The sequence below is a fragment of the Lacerta agilis genome, chromosome 2 (genome assembly GCF_009819535.1).
Source record: "Lacerta agilis isolate rLacAgi1 chromosome 2, rLacAgi1.pri, whole genome shotgun sequence".
Classification (NCBI taxonomy): Eukaryota; Metazoa; Chordata; class Lepidosauria; order Squamata; family Lacertidae; genus Lacerta; species Lacerta agilis.
The window spans coordinates 60,781,543-60,793,328 of record NC_046313.1 but is presented as its reverse complement, the minus strand read 5'-3'; positions in this window follow the sequence as shown (position 1 = coordinate 60,793,328).

Below are 11,786 nucleotides of genomic sequence, written 5' to 3'. Positions count from 1 at the left end.
TTCGTGACCCCATGGACCAGAGTACGCCAGGCACGCCTATCCTTCACTGCCTCTCGCAGTTTGGCCAAACTCATGTTAGTAGCTTCAAGAACACTGTCCAACCATCTCATCCTCTGTCGTCCCCTTCTCCTTGTGCCCTCCATCTTTCCCAACATCAGGGTCTTTTCTAGGGATTCTTCTCTTCTCATGAGGTGGCCAAAGTACTGGAGCCTCAACTTCAGGATCTGTCCTTCTAGTGAGTACTCAGGGCTGATTTCTTTGAGAATGGATAGGTTTGATCTTCTTGCAGATCTTCTCAAGAGTCTCCTCCAGCACCATAATTCAAAAGCATCAATTCTACGGCGATCAGCCTTCTTTATGGTCCAGCTCTCACTTCCGTACATTACTACTGGGAAAACCATAGCTTTAACTATACGGACTTTTGTCGGCAAGGTGATGTCTTTGCTTTTTAAGATGCTGTCTAGGTTTGTCATTGCTTTTCTCCCAAGAAGCAGGCGTCTTCTGATTTCGTGACTGCTGTCACCATCTGCAGTGATCATGGAACCCAAGAAAGTGAAATCTCTCACTGCCTCCATTTCTTCCCCTTCTATTTGCCAGGAGGTGATGGGACCAGTGGCCATGATCTTAGTTTTTTTGATGTTGAGCTTCAGACCATATTTTGCGCTCTCTTCTTTCACCCTCATTAAAAGGTTCTTCAATTCTTCCTCACTTTCTGCCATCAAGGTAGTATCATCAGCATATCTGAGGTTGTTGATATTTTTTCCGGCAATCTTAATTCCGGTTGGGGATTCATCCAGTCCAGCCTTTCGCATGATGTATTCTGCATATAAGTTAAATAAGCAGGGAGACAATATACAGCCTTGTCGTACTCCTTTCCCAATTTTGAACCAATCAGTTGTTCCATATTCAGTTCTAACTGTAGCTTCTTGTCCCACATAGAGATTTCTCAGGAGGCAAATGAGGTGATCCGGCACTCCCATTTCTTTAAGAACTTGCCATAGTTTGCTGTGGTCGACACAGTCAAATGCTTTTGCATAATCAATGAAGCAGAAGTAGATGTTTTTCTGGAACTCTCTGGCTTTCTCCATAATCCAGCGCATGTTTGCAATTTGGTCTCTGGTTCCTCTGCCCCTTCGAAATCCAGCTTGCACTTCTGGGAGTTCTCGGTCCACATACTGCTTAAGCCTGCCTTGTAGAATTTTAAGCATAACCTTGCTAGCGTGTGAAATGAGTGCAATTGTGCGGTAGTTGGAGCATTCTTTGGCACTGCCCTTCTTTGGGATTGGGATGTAGACTGATCTTCTCCAATCCTCTGGCCACTGCTGAGTTTTCCAAACTTGCTGGCATATTGAGTGCAGCACCTTAACAGCATCCTCTTTTAAAATTTTAAATAGTTCAGCTGGAATATCATCACTTCCACTGGCCTTGTTGTTAGCAAGGCTTTCTAAGGCCCATTTAACTTCACTCTCCAGGATGTCTGGCTCAAGGTCAGCAACCACATTTCCTGGGGTGTATGAGACCTCCATATCTTTCTGGTATAATTCCTCTGTGTATTCTTGCCACCTCTTCTTGATGTCTTCTGCATCTGTTAGGTCCTTTCCACTTTTGTCCTTAATTGTGGTAATCTTTGTACGAAATGTTCCTTTCATATCTCCAATTTTCTTGAATAAATCTCTGGTTTTTCCCATTCTGTTATTTTCCTCTATTTCTTTGCATTGCTCGTTTAGAAAGGCCCTCTTGTCTCTCCTTGCTATTCTTTGGAAATCTGCATTCAATTTCCTGTATCTTTCACGATCTCCTTCGCATTTTGCTTGTCTTCTCTCCCCCGCTATTTGCAAGGCCTCATTGGTCAGCCACTTTGCTTTCTTGCATTTCTTTTTCATTGGGATGGTTTTCGTTGCTGTCTCCTGTATAATGTTACGAGCCTCCATCCACAGTTCTTCAGGTACTCTATCCACCAAATCTAAATCCTTGAACCTGTTCTTCACTTCAACTGTGTATTCATAAGGAATTTGATTTAGATTGTATCTTACTGGCCCAGTGGTTTTTCCTACTTTCTTCAGTTTAAGCTGGAATTTTGCTATAAGAAGCTGATGATCTGAGCCACAGTCAGCTCCAGGTCTTGTTTTTGCTGAGTGTATAGAGCTTCTCCATCTTTGGCTGCAGAGAATATAATCAATCTGATTTCGATGATGCCCATCTGGTGATGTCCATGTGTAGAGTCGTCTCTTGTGTTGTTGGAAAAGAGTGTTTGTGATGACCAGCTTGTTCTCTTGACAGAACTCTATTAGCCTTTGCCCTGCTTCATTTTGATCTCCAAGGCCAAACTTGCCAGTTGTTCCTTTTATCTCTTGACTCCCTACTTTAGCATTCCAATCCCCTATAATGAGAAGAACATCCTTCTTTGGTGTCATTTCTATAAGGTGTTGTAAGTCTTCATAGAATTGATCAATTTCGGTTTCTTCAGCACTGGTAGTTGGTGCATAAACTTGGATTACTGTGATGTTAAAAGGACTGCCTTGGATTCGTATCGAGATCATTCTATCATTTTTGAAGTTGCATCCCAGTACAGCTTTCGCCACTCTTTTGTTGACTATGAGGGCCACTCCATTTCTTTTACGGGATTCCTGCCCACAGTAGTAGATATGATAGTCATCCGAACTGAATTCGCCCATTCCTGTCCATTTTAGTTCACTGATGCCTAGGATGTCAATGTTTATTCTTGCCATCTCATTTTTTACCACATCCAGCTTACCAAGGTTCATGGTTCTTACATTCCAGGTTCCTATGCAATACTTTTCTTTACAGCATTGGACTTTCCTTTCGCTTCCAGTCATATCCGCAACTGAGCGTCCTTTCGGCTTTGGCCCAGCCGCTTCATCAGCTCTGGATCTACTTGTACTTGTCCTCCGCTCTTCCCCAGTAGCAAGTTGGACGCCTTCCGACCTGAGGGGCTCATCTTCCAGCGTCATATCTTTTATATGCCTGTTGTCTTTGTCCATGGAGTTTTCTTGGCAGGGATACTGGAGCGGCTTGCCAGTTCCTTCTCCAGGTGGATCACGTTTGGTCCAAACTCTCCGCTATGACCTGTCCATCTTGACCTGTCCATAGCTTGCCTGAGTAATTCAAGCCCCTTCGCCACGACAAGGCAGTGATCCATGAAGGGGGTTGGAACATTGAGGGGTATGCAAATTTGTGATGTGATCACATCTGAAACTGTGTACAGTTCTGGTTGACTCACCTCAGAAAGGACATTGTGTGGGATGTAATCCACTGGGAGCAGTCAAATACAACATTCTTTGTTTTCCTAGAGTGGACATGCAAGGGGAAGTCCTTGTTTCCTCCTGGGCTGGAGCATCCTTCATTGCATGTGACTAGAGGTGGGCGTGACCTTACCTGTCCAGGTTTTGCACTTGTTGGTGCAGCACTTTGGCTTTTGGGATGCTGAGCGATAGGCCAAGCTTTTCGTAAGCTTCTGCAAAGATATTTAGGATGGTATGGAGGTCATCCTCTGAGCGTGTGCACACTACATTGTCATCAGCATAATGAAGCTCTATGACGGAAGTTAGGGTAACCCTACTCTTTGCTTTCAGCCTGCTCAGATTGAATAGCTTTCCATCTGTTCAATATATGATTTCTACTCTGGTGGGGAGTTTCCCTTCAAAAAAAGTGTAGGATCATGGCAATGAAAACAATGAATAGTTGGGGCAATAACAGAAAGTACAAAATAACCCCTCTGCATTGCTACAAATCCAACTTGATGGTGTAACATTGGAAAATGTTGATCACTTCTCATACCTAGGCAGTTATCTTTCCACAAGGGCCAACATTGATGCCGAAATCCAGCATCGCCTGGGCTCTGTGAGTGCAGCTTTCTCCTGATTGAAGTGCAGAGTGTTTGAGGACCAGGACATTCGCAGGGAAACCAAAATGCTTGTTTACAAAGCTATTGCACTACCAACCTTACTATATGCTTGTGAAACATGGACCACTTATAAACGCCATCTCCAACTCCTCGAAAGATTCCATCGATGGTGTCTCCAAAATTTGCAATACCCATGTACTGGAAGAAGCAAAGATCACCAGTGTTGAAGCAATGATTCTTCAACATCACCTTCGTTGGACTGGTCATGTTGTGTAGATGCCTGATGATCGTCTTCCAAAGCAACTACTCTATTCCCAACTTAAAAATGGAAATGTAATGTTGGTGGTCAACAAAAGAGGTTTAAAGACTGTCTCAAGGCAAATGTTAAAAAACGTAGTATAAACACTGACAACTGGGAAACACTGGCCTTTGAGTGCTCCAGTTGGAGAATAGCCTTTACCAAAGGTGTCATGGGCTTTGAAGATACTCGAACTCAGGACGCAAGGGAGAAACGTGCTAAGAGGAAGGCATGCTTGGCAAATTCACACCGTGATCAACTCCTGCCCGGAAACAAATGTCCCCACTGTGGAAGGACGTGTGGATCCAGAATTTGCCTCCACAGTCACCTACAAACTCATTGTTAAAACTGTGTTTATGGAAGAAAATCTTACTTGGCTATGAGTGATCGCCAAAGAAGAAGAAAGAAGAGGACCTGTCCAGGTAACAAAAGGACAAGTCACACAGCACACTCCCTCTCTTTGACTTCCTTCTTCATTTGACCAGCTTTTAAGCTAGGAATGCTGTGCTAGTTTCTCAGCTAGCGTAAGTACTGGGATTATTCCCCCATATGGGGTAGATCCACCTGTACATATTTATAACTAAGTCTGCCTTCAGGAATCCAACTGTGAACTGATGTGAGTAAACTTCTTTTATTGAAAAAACAAAATAAAATAAAAAATTCTTTCCAGTAGCACCTTAGAGACCATCTAAGTTTGTTCTTGGTATGAGCTTTCGTGTGCATGCACACTTCTTTATTGACTTTATTGACTTTGAATAACATTGCCGTGCCTTTATTCATTTTAAGAGGGATTAAAGGGAATTTACCAGGAATATACAATTCAATCTGACACAGACTGAATTGTATAATAGTGAGAGGCTTACACAAGCCTGCAACCAGCTATCCGCTGTGCATGTCACAAAGGGGAATGTAACTCTGCTACATAAAGAAACTTGCTAGCGCAAGTTAGGAAGGATATTAATAAACAATATATCCTCACCTGCCACCCTGAACATTCCCACACATTGTAGAGTTGCAAAAGGTTCACCCAGATCATTAAGGGGAGGCAGCAACTCCCCTGTGTGAAAAGTTTACAGCGAGTAAGAGGCAACATGATAGAGGCATGTAAAATTATGTACGGCATGGAGAAAGTCAATGGAGAAAAGTTTTTCTCCCTCACTTCATAACAACAGGACTTGTGCACATCCTTTGAAGCAGAATATGGCTTTTCACATATTATATAGTCAAACTATGAAATTTTCTCCCACAAGGGCCAGTGATGGTGACCACCTTGGACAACTTCACACAGGGTGAGGCTAACAGTGGCTATTACTGTTGGCCACTGTGAGAACAGGATGCTGGAATACATGTCTATGTATCTGACAGCGGCCTTGCTATCAAGAATGCTCATGAAGGACACTGGAGAGTACCAGCTTTTTTATCAGCAAAATGAATCCTGTGTGCTTCAATTCTTCCTTAATATCCCTGTTTCAGGTTCAGGATCCACACATATCCAGGTCTACATCACACTAGGGATTGTTATCATTTGGCTGCTATGTTGCAAAATCTATCAAAAACTAAAGAGAAGAAAACCCCATTTAACCTTGCTGCTTAGCAAATTGACCTCTGCTTCCTGGGTCATCAGAGGTACAAGAAGAGTGAAAGAGGCTCATCCATCAGAGAAAATGGAGACTCTTTTATCCCAGGGAATAAAAACTTCACAATGTGTGGCTGCAGAGCAGAAGCTGCAGGATCTTGACCTCTGTGTCTTAGACGTATTTATTTTGGGTTTTTTTTATCTTTAGTATAGATCTTATTGTGATTTATGTGGAAATTATTCAGTTCGGTTGAGTATTTGTTTAATATTTTATGTATTGTTTATGACTACTTTTTATGTTGTAGTTTTTTCCATATTTTAAACTGCCTTGAGCATGGTTTAAACTGTGGAAAGGCGGCATACAAATAAAATTATGTATTATGTATGTATGTATGTACATGTGCCATTGGCCTAATCCAACAGGGCTTTTTATGTTCTTTTGAAACTAGGTGTACAGTACATCCTGTTGTGGATGGAGTTTATTGATTGATTGATTTTATATACCACCCTATAGTGTAAACAAAATCGAAAATTCTTTCTAGTAGCACCTTAGAGACCAACTGAGTTTGTTCCTGGTATGAGCTTTCGTGTGCATGCACACTTCTTCAGATACTAGAAAGAATTTTCGATTTTGTTTTGACTATGGCAGACCAACACGGCTACCCACCTGTAACCCTATAGTGTGTGTGTGTGTGTGTGTGTGTGCATGTGTGTGCATGCGTGCGTGCGCGCGCGCGCGCGCACACACACACACACACACACACTTTGCCCTTCAAATCCAGCACAATGTTTGGCCAGTCAAGTGACTCAGTGACTAACAGTGTGCTTTTTTTCAGCTCAGGCTGATATGTTACCTGCACCATCTACTAGAGATAAATGACCTAGTCACAGAAGTTTATGACCTGGTGACATTCAGACTAGACTGCCGTAATGTGCCCTGTGTGGACTTGCTTTTTGGAGGGTGCTTTAAAATTGTGATTTATTACCATTACAAAAACAGTTGTGTCCAGAATATCAACCAGAATATTGACAGGGCAGGCTTCTCACAACAGGTTTAGGGGGTTCCCTGAGGTATTTGCTCTGCATTGGGGGTGGGGACTGTGACACAAATAGGGAATTTCCTCCCAATGTACATAGCATCTTCAGGACCCCAGCAGCGAACAAAAGGCTTACATGCCTTCTTCATGTTTGTCTTCCTTGCCGAACTATACAGGGATCCCCACAATCAGTGCTTTTTTCTGGGGCTACTCAAGGATATTCAGTACCTGCATTCCCCCCCCCCAATGTTAAAAGTGTGGCAGTTCCTGTAACATCTTCATGGTAAGCACTGTCCACAATTATCATCCACCTCCCCCTCCATCCCCAGGGAGATACTGTAGATCAGTAGCAAAACACCTGCTTTGCATGCAGAAAGTCTTTGATTTAATCCTTAGCATCTCCAGGTAGGTCTGGAACTGTCCGCTGCCTGAAACCATGGAGAGCAACTGCAAGTCTCTGTGGACAATTCTGAGCTGGATGGATCAGTAGTCAGACTCGATATAAGGGAGCTTCTTTTGTTCCCCAGAAGCTGGTGCTATTTGTATTGTTTGAAACCCACACATTAAATACAAAGATGCATTTAATATCATGCATATTTGGTTCTTTAAGAGGTACCCTTCCCATGAATTACTGCAATAATAATTTTTTATCATTAAGATCTTGTTAAAATTGTGTGACTTGCACAAAAATGACAGCATTTGAAAAGCTGCAGTGTGCTTTAATGGTGCTAAATAAAGGTCTCCCACAATTTTGTTACATGCTCATTGAAAACCAGCATGCAAGACCTAATCTCCTTTTACATATGTAACAAGCAACATTCATTTCTAAATGGAAGTGGGTTCTTGGAAAGGAAAGTGAACAGTCAAGGATGTCAAGTTAGAAATTTTTTAAAAGAAGAAAAAGAGACCTTGGCTGTGTAACATCTGGACATTTCAACAAGGGCCTAATTTGGACACTGGTTTCTGAATTAGCTGTCCTTACACAGGGGTCTTCTCACAAGGAGAATTGTTCACAGACCTTAGGAGGGAAATTTCAGATAATAATGTCAGTTAATTTCCCTCCGTCTTCCTGCAAAACCACAGCATCAACTTCTGCTAAAAAGGAAGCAGTCAGATGAGGGAAGACGTGACAGTGCTTTTGGATGCAACGAGAACATCATTAACTATCATTGCTTATTGCTTATTTAATTTCAGACAAATATTTCCTATTGATTCCCCCACCCCCTCTTTTTAAAGGACATTTGGCACAGCACTTCTTGGAATCTAGAAGAAGAAGAAATTAAAATGAGAACAAATTTATCGAAAGGCACACTGGTGCATATGTTTCAGGTGTTGAGCTTTCCCCATCGCTGTGGTGTTCTCTACAAAAGCAGTGGTGTAGCATCTGCCTTGCATACAAAAAGTCCCATCAGTTCCAGGTAGGGCCGGGAGAAACTGCTGTCTAAAATCCTGTAGAGTCATTGCCCATCGATGCAGATGATACTGAGCTAGCTGGACCAGTGGTCTGAATTAATATAAGGCAGCTTCCTATGTTCCTAACTTATCCATGGGGCGTTTTAATTCACTCCATTTGCCTTTGATATATGTTTGGGAACATGCTGATTGCCATGAGGCTAGTCTCACCATCCCTCTGGAAATCAAGTTGGATGTAACCAGTATTATTTTTTTCCCTCGGGAGAAAAAGCAACCAGTTATTTAAGCAAGGCATCAGACAAGAGTAAGTAAGCACTGCTAAACTCAATAAGGCTTACTTCTGAGTAGACACATGCAGGACTTGTCTTGGTGTATTGCATGCACAATAGGGTTAAATTGGTGTCATTCCCATTCAAAAGGAGCTGAGCTGAGCTGTACATTGTTTGCTATTACAAAGCCAATTTGTTTTGCTGTTCTGAAGTTGGTACACTTGAGTGTTAGCTTTTCTCATCAAGTTACCAGTTTTCCACGCAGGCCCAGCCGTATTATTTGCAAACCTGTTGTTTGCCCAGGACACTTATCAGCAACAGAAAACACTCAATTTTCACCTTGGAAGTGAGAGAAAACAGCTCTTTACAGTACTTGTGTAAATACAAGTATATTTGTCCTACGATCTTGGACATAAAGAATGGGTGAGGAGGCAGTGCGGTCATTCCACTTCAAAAGCTGAAGCGCCGCACAGAAAAAGAAAAGAAAAGCATGCTAGTCCATCATTATGCTCAGGCTTTCCAGGAGGTGTGTTGCAATTCCAGGGGTTCAAGGCAGCTGCCTCTGCCTCATTAGCCAACCACAGGACCAGCATGAGATACAACCCTGTGTCTAATTTCATTAATACTTTGGTGTGTGCATCAGCAAGTTTGGTGAATGTTGGTGTAATCTGGATAAATTGGTGAAATTCACTACGCCGCCATGTCTTGAGCAGCCCATCCCCCATGCCTGGATTCTGTTTAGAGAAAGATCCAGCTGCGCAGGGTAGTTAGAAATGGTCCAAGACTAAATGCCTGGAGCATGACAGACACCCTCCCTTTCTCTAAGGAATGTGTTTATGTGCAGTGGTGGGTATAAAGCCAAGGCTGCATTCAGCAGGAGTGTGAGGTACTGTATTCTGAGAGTGTAGCGCAAGGCATCAGCAGTGACACTGAAAGTTACATGCTATATGGCAAAGTATAGCATGGTGAGCTAGAATGGTAAACTGCTAGTGGATTTCTCTGTATACTTGCACCTTTACAAGGCATACTTTTAAGACCAGAAGAAGTATATTATAGTCAATTATATTATGATGGACCAGCACTTCTTTAAAGTTTGTATAACTAATGTGATTATACTTTTCTTGGTGCTGAATCCACTGTCAAATTGGGCCCAGAACTGGATCAGGGAGAGGCCTTGCACAGCTCTCGGCTTGTTTGAATCTCCACAACAGGGTGAGCTCCCATTGCTCTGTCCCAGATCCTACCAACCAAGCAGTTCGAAAGCATGCTAGTGCAAATAGATAAATAGGTACCACTGCAGCAGGAAGGTAAATGGCATTTCCGTGCTCTCTGGTTTCTGTCATGGTGTTCCATTGTGCCAGCAGCGATTTAGTCGTGCTGGTCGCATGACCTGGAAACAGTGGCATAGCAAGGGAGGGGCGATGGGGGCGGGGCACCCCGTGTTCCAGGGGAGGGAGGGTGACACTCGGCGTCCCCTCCTGCCACTCCCCAAGCTGAATCCTGCCACATGGCACCCTGTCCGTGCTGCTTTACGGACGGCTGGGGCAGCCCCACAGGCTGCCGCTCGCTCGATCGCTGCAGGAGTAGCAGCGCCAGCCCAGACGGACTGAGCATGCGCGGCATTTCCGCGCATGCGCAGTCTGTCCGGCGTGTGTCATGACATCACGAAGCACGTGTCAAGATGCCCCCGCCCCCAGGGGGTGCCTCCGCATGGTGTTTGCTGCCCCGGGCGGCCAAGAGGCTTCCTACGCCCCTGCCTGGAAAGTTGTCTGTGGACAAATGCCGGCTCCCTCAGCCTGAAAACGAGATGAGCGTCACAACTCCATAGTCACCTTTGACTGGACTTAAAGCATCCAGGAGTCCTTTACTCTCTCTCTTTTAATCTTACTCTCACAGTTGCATGTTAAGAGCATTATTCAGTTGCATGTTTAAACACTACAAGGAAACACAAAGAAGAAGCAAGTCCACCAATTTGTGAAGTTGAAAAATTCTATTACCCACCCACCTCCCACACACAATTTTGCTTGTAATATAGAAAGCTGTTCTGCACTATTTAAAGTTTGGGGTCCAGTTTAACAAATAACTCCAGCAAGTTCACCTGGTTCTTTTCTTCTCATTTGATGTTTAAAACACGCACACACGCACACGCACACACCATATACACTGAGATTTGATCTGATTGATATGCAGCCCAACTTTCCCCAGCAATTTCTCTTTAATGAGAGGAAAAAATTCAAGTAGTGGAATCGTATACTTGCAATTCTCATATGGGCAGCAGATTTATAATTCAATTCTCTGTTTTGACAATGACTATTTATTTGAATATGAAATGAAGAGCTTCCACATTCATGGTTTCATGGCCCCAAAACTGAATTCTTCCCTGGGATTTAGATGTGCTTGAGGGTTCTTGGGCATAACTGGTATTCTAAGGCTATGGGTACCAGTCACAAAATAACTGCCATGCCGGGGGAGGGGGGTCATAGTGCAAAATAGGTGCCATATCTAAAGAGCAGGAAAAGAACCAGGACTACAGAGTTGTATAAATATGGAAGACAATTTTTTAAAAAACAAACAAACAAGAAAAACTATGTTCAGGTAGGTAACCGTGTTGGTCTGATGCAGTCGAAAGATATAAAAAGATTTTAAAAATGTCCAGTAGCACCTTAGAGACCAACTAAGTTTGTTCTTGGTATAAGCTTTCGTGTGCATGCACACTTTTTCAGATACACTGAAGCAGAAGTCACCAGACCCTTATATATAGTGGGAGGGTGGGGTGGGGTTTTTCTCAGGAGGGTAGTAAAAGCTATGAAAAACAATTAAATATGTAAGCCACCAAACATGTTCTAGGAATCTCCTCTTTCAAACACTGCTGAGTCTGAGTATCAGTGCTTCCTTCCATATGAGAGACCACACGGCATTACAATCTGCCAATGAAACCCTGTTCCAAGAAGCATCACATATGGAATGCCAGACTAGTTTCAAGGGGCAGAACCTTTGCTGTGGTGGCCCCTGTCATTTTGAACTCCCTCTCTCTGGACATTTGGCAGGCACAGTCTCTTGTCTCTTCCCAGAGAGGAGTGAAAATAAATATTACCTCTGTGCCTTCAATAGTCAGGTTAAGCAAGATTTGGTTTTGTTGCTCCTCTTTTGCATTTACTCACAATTTTTTAAATTATTATTCTGCTGTTCCAACTCTCAAGTTAGACTGTGGGCCTATTCATTTTCAGATATATTTCTAGATTTGAATTGTTCAGGCTGCAAATAGTTTTAATATTTTTGTATTATTGCAAATCACCTTGGGAGCCATTGGAGCTGAAATAAGATTGGG